This window comes from Rhinolophus sinicus, chromosome 8, assembly GCF_057876585.1.
Source record: "Rhinolophus sinicus isolate RSI-liver-muscle chromosome 8, RSI-T2T, whole genome shotgun sequence".
NCBI classification, from domain to species: Eukaryota; Metazoa; Chordata; class Mammalia; order Chiroptera; family Rhinolophidae; genus Rhinolophus; species Rhinolophus sinicus.
In genome coordinates, this window is record NC_142508.1 from 34,604,728 (window position 1) to 34,614,840 (window position 10,113).

Consider the following 10,113-nt stretch of genomic DNA (forward strand, 5'->3'; position numbering starts at 1 on the left):
GTTCTTGCTGGGTTATCTTATGTAGTATGTGTCCTTTATATTTGACTTGCACTACTTCGTTCTTCTCCTCTGTGTGTGCTCCAAAGGTGACTCTTGTGTTGTGTATATTGTCCTGTTAAAGAAGATCTTTAATTGCTTTTCACTTGTGAGTAGGTGGGGTTAACTCCTAGACTGACTAGTTGTGAGACTTGGCTCTGCCCACCGCAGGGTGTTCTGCTGCGTGAGGGTTGATCGCTTAAATGTGGTTTGGCCTCTATGGGCTCTTGTGCCTGTAGAGAATTCCCTCTGGGTGTGTCACTTGTAGGTCAAACCCCGTAGTACTCTGGCTTGGTCTGGAGTTGGCCTCTGGGTATGTTGCCTCTTAAGCTGGGCCCTAGTAGGGCAATTTCAGAACAAAGCAAATCACCAAGCACAACAACAACAAAGAAAAAATCAAATACATTCACAGGTAAAAACAATCGACAACCCACACTCAACACAAGCAAACTATCAAAGATAGAAAGACAAAACAAAACAAAACAAAAGCAGTACCAGTCTTGGCTTAAGCCCACCAAGTAATCTCCAGGTTGTCCTCTGCTGCACCAAAGAGTCCTCTGCGTATTGTGCAGACAGAGCCGTTGCCCCGAGTGACGTTGGGACTGCAGATTTAGATGCGTGGGGCTGAGGGGTCTGGATGGTAGTTTCTACAAAGTCAGTGCAGTTTCTGCCCTTGCCTGCACATATGCTCACTGAGAGTAGCACCACTAGCTCTGTGTCCAGTTCTCCTGAGTCTTAGGGCACTTCTTCCGTGTGTGTGTGTGTGTGTGTGTGTGTGTGTGTGTGTGTGTGGTGGGCGGGAGATTTCTGAGCTGTTGAAAGCCCAGAGCTGTGTCTGCCGCTTACTGCTGATCCCTGGGAGTGCCTCCGCAGTTGTAATTGCCCCGCCTATGCAGACCAGAAAGGGCGGGCGCTGGGAATGGAGGGGTTTTCTCTCTCCCAGCCCAGCTATGTCACACTCTTCCCGCAGGCCAGAAAACGGTGGAGGCATCTCTTCTCTCCTAGCCCAACAAAAGTCACACTCTTACCAGCCTCTTCCCTGGGTCAGAGCTGCACACCAGTCTTCCCAGAGCTTGAGCACTAAGGCTCCTCTGTAATCTGACACTACTCCTCAGTTCAGGGGCCAGTTTAAGTCTCTGGAAGGGTGGGGTAGGATTGGAAGTGTGGGGGGAGGGGCCCAATTATGGAGTTTGTTGTCCTTTGTCTGACCTAGGGTCCAGCTGGAGGTCTCACTGAGGTTATTGCCTCAAATGCTGGATATGCTGCTCCCTCGGCGGGAGAGATCAGCTGTGGGACACAGGGAAAGAGCCTACCTCCTGGCTTTTGTATTCTCTGTTCCGTCCTGGGATCCCCTAAGTCTCTGCAGCTGCGGATACCGGCAGCGTTTCCACCACCGCAGACACGGGCCACGTCTCCTTAGCCTCGGATGCGGGCAGTGTCTCCACTCTGCTCCCTTCCCTCTTCCCCTGCTCGCCCAATTTGCTCACCTTCAAGTAATGCTTCCATGAGTCTCTTAGCTCTTCTGCGAGATCTAACAGAAGTTTTTATGGGAGATGTTTTAGAGGATGAACTGATTCAGCTGACAACCTGGTGTTCATGGCAACTGGGTAGAAATCCTGCCTTATTCTTTGTTCCCCCACATAATGACAGTGGTTCCTGGAAGAGTCAGTACGTGCTCAGAGTAGGCTGCAGTCTGTGGAGAAGATTTTATGGACCTTCTTCCACAGAAATTCCCTGACAGAGAATTAAGATCTAATTGAAAACTTGGAAATCCAGGACAGAGTTCTGATTTGATAGATAAGAGAATACATTTCCAGATATGGATAGAATTTTGTCATTGTCTCAACCAAGGCAGGCTGAGCAAACTGACTCCCAGTGAATCCCCAATCACCCTGACCCAAAATAAGAGGTCCCCTTTACTCTACTCTTAATATATTAGCCTGATTCCACAGGTGCCATGATGACTCTCAGGGGCCCTAGAATCAGCACCACATATAGCGGCAGGCATTGCATCTGCTCTTTTCTCCCTACCTCAGCTGGGCATGTTCCCCTTCATGCCTTTCCTCTCACATTGCCCACCCGACAGACAGCAATGATTTCTATGCTATTTGAACATGAGGCCCCGTCCTTTCATCTCCACCTCGCCCTGTCAGGTACTTTTCAGAAACAGTTGTATATGTACATGTTTGAAATGTCAAAGGATAAGCTGAGAAGTTCAGGCCAGGAATGGGGAGATGTGTCTTCTCAAAGCTAAGCAAATTCTGTTATTCAACAGACATGAAGTTTGTTCACGTGGGAGAGAGTGTGAAGACTCCCAACCGCTGCATGAAACAGGTACAGGAGGGGGATGTGAGGCTGTACCTACCTCTCCATGCTGTCTTTAGTCTCATCTCTTTTCCCCAAAGGTCAGCCCTTCACACTATTCAGTCTCCCTGCACATACCCAGCATGACCTGGACCCTCAGGTGAGGTAAGGCATGGAAAAGGGTGTGGGACTCCCCATCTTTTCCATCTCTCCATGCAGAGGGATCCCCCTCTGGGTGACCTTTCTATTGCTCCTTCCTTTCCATCCCAGCCCAGAGCTCTCCTGGGACACGCCTGTGAGCTGAGAGTCTGATGTCTCACTGGATATAGGGTGAGAGCTCCTCACCTGACACCATGAGCTCCAGGGTGTCACTAGGGAGTGACAACAGGTAGGGAGTGGTGCTGTGTGAGCTTCAGTACCTGTGAGTCCTCGCGTATTCTGAAGTCACATGATGGTGAAGTTAGCCAGAAAGGGTACAGCTGTTTTGCAGATGAAGGTGCTGGTGACCCTTTCTTGTGTAGATGGAAGATATCAAAACAGATCTCAGAGCGACCCACTCTTGGCCAAGAGGGACGGTTTCTCATATATTCCTGGGGGAAAGGAAAATTTTGGGGTGTAGAGAGCCGCTCTCTCCCACTTGCCCTTGACCCTGAGTTGCGGGACCACATCCCTCTCCAGGGGTTCCGGTTGTGAGCCCATCTCAGCTCCTCTCAGTCCCTCTGGGTGGGGCTCTTATCTCCATGCCCCTCAGTCCCCTTTTCTCACTCCCTCTCCCTAGAGCACACCACATCTCAGCCTCCGCTCCTGGACTCTCTCCCCGCACCCCATCACCACCAGGTGACCCTGGGCACAGCGCCCTGAGCCGACTCTCATGTCCTGGGGCAGGCAGGGCCCCCACTTGTGATCAGCATGTCCAGGGGGGCGCTGGGGGCCGACCATGCATCTGACAGGCTGTGTCCACTGTAGCATCTGTACCGGCCCCCGTGGGCACGTGTCACACGGCCCAGGGGGAAGTCGGGGCTGTGCTGCCATCAAGGCGCTGGGGGTGTGTGAGCCCCATGTCCTTGGTCAGAGCGAATCTGTCATAGCTGGCCTCCGAGTGACACTGGAGGGTCAAGTTGTCTCCAGGCAGAACCAATGGGCCTGGCTGGGCCGAGAGGGTGGGCTTCCTGTACACGCCTGGGGAGAAGGGGACAGTGGTATCAAGGGGACACACCCCACATTGCCCACTGGGCTGCAGTGAGAGTTCTCACTGGTCCCTCCCTAAACCTGTGCTTCTGGCCCCAGGATATGTGCTGACAGTCCCCATCATCCCAAAGGCTCCACTGGGCACACGACTAAGGTCAGTCATTTTGGGCACAGGAAAGAATTGAGGCTAGGTATGGGCCACCTCACCTGTGACCTCCTGAGGCAGAGTCACTGGGGTGTCACCTGTTGTTGGGGTAGGAGCTGGATGAAATGTAGCATCTATAGGTTCCACCCCTGGGTGGTGTTCACGTTGCTGACAGGGAAGTGAGCCTACTACCCCCCAAGATCCTTGATTCCACGTGTCAGGGCGGGTCAGCTCCTCCGACCTTCAGCAGACGGAAAGTGCCTGATGTAAACTGTGAGCTACATGAAAAGTACATGTTCCCTCCTGAGACCACCACAGGGCCTGGGTGGGCTGAAAGGAAGGGTGCGCTGTACACATCTGAGGGGGGGGTCTGTGTTACATGGGGACCATCAGCCCATATATCCCCCTGGTATGGACTCTGAGGGATGAGGTCTCCTTGAGGCCATACTGTTTCTTCTGCTTGTAAGGAGGAGCACACAGGGGGAGGAGGCCTGGCTCCTTCTTCTTACCTGTTGTCACCAGGTCTGGGGGGCCACTCACTGTAATATATACATTTGTACCGTCCTGCAGTCTGTGAGCTCATGGATGCAATGGAGACATCAGTCTTGTTGCTGGAGTCCTGTGGGGTCCTCATATCTGATGGTCCAGTGACACTTTCTTTATATAGATGGTAGACATAAGCTGCAGAGACCCCTGATACCACATGGTCACAGGACTCTCCTTGGTGACCATGGGGCCTGGGTCAGACAAGATGGAGGGTTTGGGGGGGACTCCTGGAAATGAATCAGACATGAAGTGTCAGGGGTGCCCTTCTCCCTCTGTTTTCCAGCTGTTACTCCAAGGCCCTTCCCAGACTGGTCACCATCAGCCCAGACCCTCTGCATTTCCCTCAGCTGCCCAGGGGGCTTATTGCTCTGAAGTAGGTCTTGGGGGTGGGACTCACCCACCTGTACCTATTCCCACAGGATCTGACACAGCCCTGCAAGACAGTTCCTGTGAGAACTGACCCCCGCCCCCACACACCAACTGGCCCAGAGAAGCTACAGGCCTGGCCTGGCCACCTAAGTGCTGGGGTCAGATCTTGGGCTGAGAGTATCTCTCCTCCCCTCTTGAGCCTCTTGAATCCTGAGATCTCTCAGGGACCAGAACTTGAGAGAGAAGGGGATCCCATCCCTCTCTTTTCCCCAAAGCTCACCAAGGCAGAGAAGGGCAGTGAGAGTTGGGGTCATGGCACTGCCTTCCTTGGTCCACAGGAGTGCAGATGATATATAAAATGCACAGAGCCCAGTAGGACAGACAGATGCATGGGGTGTGACAAGGTCCAGACTCCATGTGACACATCACAGCTTTCTCATCAGCCCTCTCTGGTCTCCCTGAAGGATGGGCCAAGGAGACACCAGCCTCTGGGATCATTCAGACCAGACCTGAGTCTCACCAGAACACACACACTCTGCCCCCACTTCATGCCAAACCCAAATCCAGAGGGGGACACTGGTTCCAGAACATGAGGGAGAGGACGCAGGGCAGGAGATGAGCCAGCCCAATTTCTGTTCCAATTCTGACTCTGTCTTTTCTAGAACCTGTGTGACCTTGGAAAATCTACTTTCCTTTTCTGAGCTTCTGCAAGTGTTATTCATTCATTCCTTCTGTGATCTAGTCAATCAACTGATGTTTATTGAGCAGTTACCATGTCCAGCTATGGTACCAGTCTGTAGAGGGTCATAGTGAAGGAGAACAATCCCTTTCCTGGACTTGTGGAGCTCAGATTAATGAAAACAGACATCACAATTATTTAGATCAGTTTGGGCCTGTTTTAGAAAGTGATCAAAGCATGGGAATTTAGATTTAACAACAGATGAGCATCCTACATCTGAGTCGTGGGAGAGAGGAGGCCTTCTTGGCGATGGAGAGAGGCCCATGGCACGGCTAGTGGACAGCCCAGCATGGTGCTAATCATAGGGTATCATGGAGCAGAAAGCGCATGGTGTGTCCTAGGAGTTTAGAGCACTCTGGGGTATACTGCGTCCTGCTCACAGAACTTTGTTCACCGGGCACGTATTTGGATTTTATGTTCCAGGGAACAGGTCACTTGTAAAAAAGGGAGTGTGGAAACAGACTTCAAGTTTTAGTGACCGCCGCTATGCATGCAATGGACTATAGGAGGAATACACTTATACTAATCCATAACAGCAGCCCAATAGTCATCCAATGCATACATGATGTGCTTCTCAGTGTTCTAAGTGGTTGATGGGGACTGCTCTGTGACACCCTCATACAACCCTATGACACAAATACGTGTACAGCTGAGTGGGACAAGGCAGGAAGACATTTTGTCATTATCATCGTTTAGGAGGTTGGAAAGGGCTCTGCTATGTCCAAACTGGCTCAGTGGGCAGTGTAGAGAAGGCACAAACACGTTGACTAGCTCAGGTTGTTTGCGTGAGTATCAGGGAGGGGGAGGTGGTCAACTGTGGTAAGTTTGGTTGAGGAGCCGGGAGCCAGGTTTGCTGGCCCTGGATAGTGTATCTCGGGCAAGCTCATCATTTGCCTTGAATGTCAGATAGAGGAAGTTGGACCCCTTTGCGCATGGAGAGTCAGGCCAGATAGGGCTGTTAGAAGAGGTCCCTAGAGGTAGTGAGAGGAATGAACTGGAGCAGGGACTGGGAGCCTGGATTAGGGCAGGAGAGACACCGACGTGACCGCACAGACTAGATATTTTGCGTCTTCAACTGGGCGTGGCCTGTGGTGATGGCCGGGGGACATGGATAAGGAGGGTTCAGAGGACAGAACTTGAAATTTAATGATTGGATGTAAAGGAAAAGAGGATGAGGGGTTGAGCATTTCTCCAATCTCTTCTTTGTTTCACAGGAGGGGCCAATGGGGCCATTCCATAAAGGATGACCCCACCGGCAGACAGAGGCAGGGGGAGATGCTTATTAGACTGTTAACCGACTTGGAGAGGAAAGCAAAACCTTCCTCCGGGCCTGGTCTCTTTCCCCCAAACACTTCCCTTCAGTGACTTCCTTGTTCTGTAAGTACCCCCTCTTTCTCTTCATCGCCCTCCTTCTAAATCTCTGAGTCATTTCTGCCCCTTCAGTCATTTCTGCTTTTTCTCTCGGGTAGAACGCTTCCTCTGGCACTGAACTCTCTCCACACAATGCATGAGAGACAATTCAGATTTTAATTAAAATTAAAGTTGTAACGTTCATGAGCTGCCCATGATGAGCGGGAGTTTCCCTTTTCTGAGCCTCCTTTCCCTCCCTCTAGTGAGACGACAGTGATGTCTGCACTCAGCACTGCTGTGAAGAAGCAGTGGTCCCTGAGAAACACAGGGGTTCAGTGTGGCATGGATTCAGGGGCCAAGAAAGACACATGCAGGTGGAGACACTGAGAGGATCCTGGTGTAGACATCACACGAAGGGGCTGATTGCAGGCACAGCCCACGGCTCATTTCTACTCCAAATACGTAGAAATGCTGGATTATTGTTTGTAAAACATGTGGTCACAGGCAGAACAAATGAGAGAATTGAAAGCGACAGAAAGGAAGGGGTAACTCGTAGGAATAAGCAGAGGCCAATAGTGAGTGGGCCTCGGTGGTGTGGGACCAGAGAATGGGCCACAGAGCCAGATTTACTAAATCTGTAGATACAGGGGGTGAAATTCCTGGGGGCAACACTGGATTCCTGGTGTGAAGCCTCCACTTTACCACACCCCAAGTTGGGGACTCCTGTTGGCGTTGAATTGGAGGTGACGATCTTTGGCTGACAGTGTCAGTATGTTCCTGGCCTGATAAAATGTGTTAGGATATGTTTCTTCTTTTTCTATTCTTAGGAAAAGTTTGTGTAAGTTTGGTGTGTGTGTGTGTGTGTGTGTGTGTGTGTGTGTGTGTGTGTGTGATAGTGTTTTGAAGCAATTTCCAATAAAATATCCTGAACAGGAGTTCAGTGTGGGGCAATTTTTGATCACAGAGTCAATGTATTGAATCTATATATAAGGTGATACAGATTTTCTTTTTACCATGTCCGTTTACAAATTGTACATTTGAAGGCATCCATTCTAAATACGTTTTCTAATACATTGGCATCAAATTGTTCAGAACATCCTGTTGCTATCTTTTCAGAGTCTGTAGGATTTGTAGTGCTGTTTGTCTGCAATTTCATTTTTAATATTAGAAATGTGCACATTCTCCCTTTTTCCCTTGGGCCGTGTGGCTAAGATTTATGAGTGTAATTAATGTTTTCAAGAGTAAATTTTTTGGCTTTATTGATTTTCCTCTGCTTTTTTTGGTTCTTCATTATAGCTACACTTGTCATCATTACTTCCCTTCTTACACCTTCATTTAGAATAATTTGCTATTCTCTCACTAATTCTATTTTTAACTAAAGTTTTTATTGAAATCTAGTTGGCATACAGTATTATATTAGTTTCAAATGTACAGCACAGTGACTAGACGTTTATGCACCTTGCAATGTGAGCACCACACGAGGCCTAGTACCCATCTGTCTCTGTGCAAAGTTCTCACACTGTTATTGACTATATTCCCTTCACTTTTCACCCATCCCTCTACCTCCTCCCCACTGGCAACCATCAGTTTGTTCTGTTTCTGTGAGTCTGTTTTTGTATTGTTTTGATTGTCCATTTGGTTTGATTTTTTTGTATTTTTTAAAGATTTTTATTAAAATATAGCTAACATACAGTATTATGTTAGTTTCAGGTGTGTTGGTTTTTTTTCTTCCTGAATTTTTATTTATTTATTCATTTATGTATTGTTTATTTTTTTATTGTTTTCAGGTGTACAAAACAATGTAATAGTTAAACATTTATCATTTATATCCCTCACACAGTGATAACCTCCGTCCCCCATCTACTACCCCTCTGATATCGCACACAGCCATTACATTTCCATGGTCTCTATTCCTAATGCTGTACTCCGCTTCTTGTAACCATATATATATAATTGTATTTGACATTCATTATTGTTCAGCTTCAGCTTCATGTGTACAGTGTAGTGGTCAGGCATCTACATCATCCCTGAGGTGGTCTCCCTAATGAGACAAGTGTCCATCGGATACCCTACAAAATCTTTACATTATTGATTACATTCCCCAAACTGACTTTCGTTTCCCCCTGGCAATCTTGTGGTTACCGACTGTGCTTTCTAATCCCCTCACCTTCTCCTTTATTCCCACCCCCCCATCTAGCAACCCTCAGTTTTTCTTCTATATCTGAGACTGTTTCTGATTAGTTCGTTCATTTATTCTTTTATTTAGATTCCACATATAAGTGAGATCATATGGTATTTGTCTTTCTCTGACTTATTTCACTTAGCATAATGTTCTCTAGGTCCATCCATATTGTTGCAAATGGTAAGATTTCATTCTTGTTTATGGCTGCGTAATACTCCATTGAATTTTTTTATTTTAGAAATAGTTACAGAAAAGTTTCAAAAATAGCAAGAGTTCCTGTATACCTTTCACTCGTTTCCCTTAATGTTAACATTTTAGGTAACCATGCTGTGTTTATCAAAGCTAGGAAATTTCTGTTGGTTCAATATTAATGACTGAACTATGGACTTTATATGAATTTTCTGTTTCCCCTAAAGTCTATTTTTGTTTCAGGATGCCACATTGCTTTTATTTGTTGTGTCTCCTTAGTCTCCTCCAATCTGTGACAGTTGTTCAATCTTCCTTGTCCTTCATGACCTTGACAGTTCTGCAGAATACTGCTCATTATGTTGTAGACCAGCTTTCAGTTTGGGTTTGTCTGGTGTTTTTTGTGTGTTTGTTTGTTTTGTTTTTCATGTGTACAAAGCAATGTAATAGTTAGACATTTAGACATTTATACCCCTCACAAAGTTGTAACCGCCATCTACTACCCCTCTGACATCACATATAGCTGTTATAATACCATTGACTATATTTTCTGTATATATATATATATATATATATATATATATATATATATATACACACACACACACAGAGGGTGCCAAAAATTGTATACATACCTTAAAGGAAAACACTGACCCTTAGCAACCACCGATCTGATTTCTGTCTTTTTACATTTGCCTTTTGCAAAGGAATCATATTTTAGGATTTTCATATTAAAATTAAATAATAAAATATGTAATTATTCATATCTGGCTCCTTGCATTTAGTAGAAAAGCCTTGGAAAATACCCACATTGTTGCATGGTGCTGTTGGTAAATAGCATATACATTAAAATTGGTGAATTTTATTTTGTGTAAATTATACCTCAATAAGTGTTATTTTTTAAAATAGAATATACAACAGAAAAAAAAGAAAGGAAAACACTGCATTAACATTGTAATACTCAATATACTGGGGGTGCCAAAAAATGTATACAAGTGGACACTTTGGTCAACGTTGCTCAAGCGGTAGTTTGCCGTAATCAGAAGTGTCTGGACGCTGATGGTAACC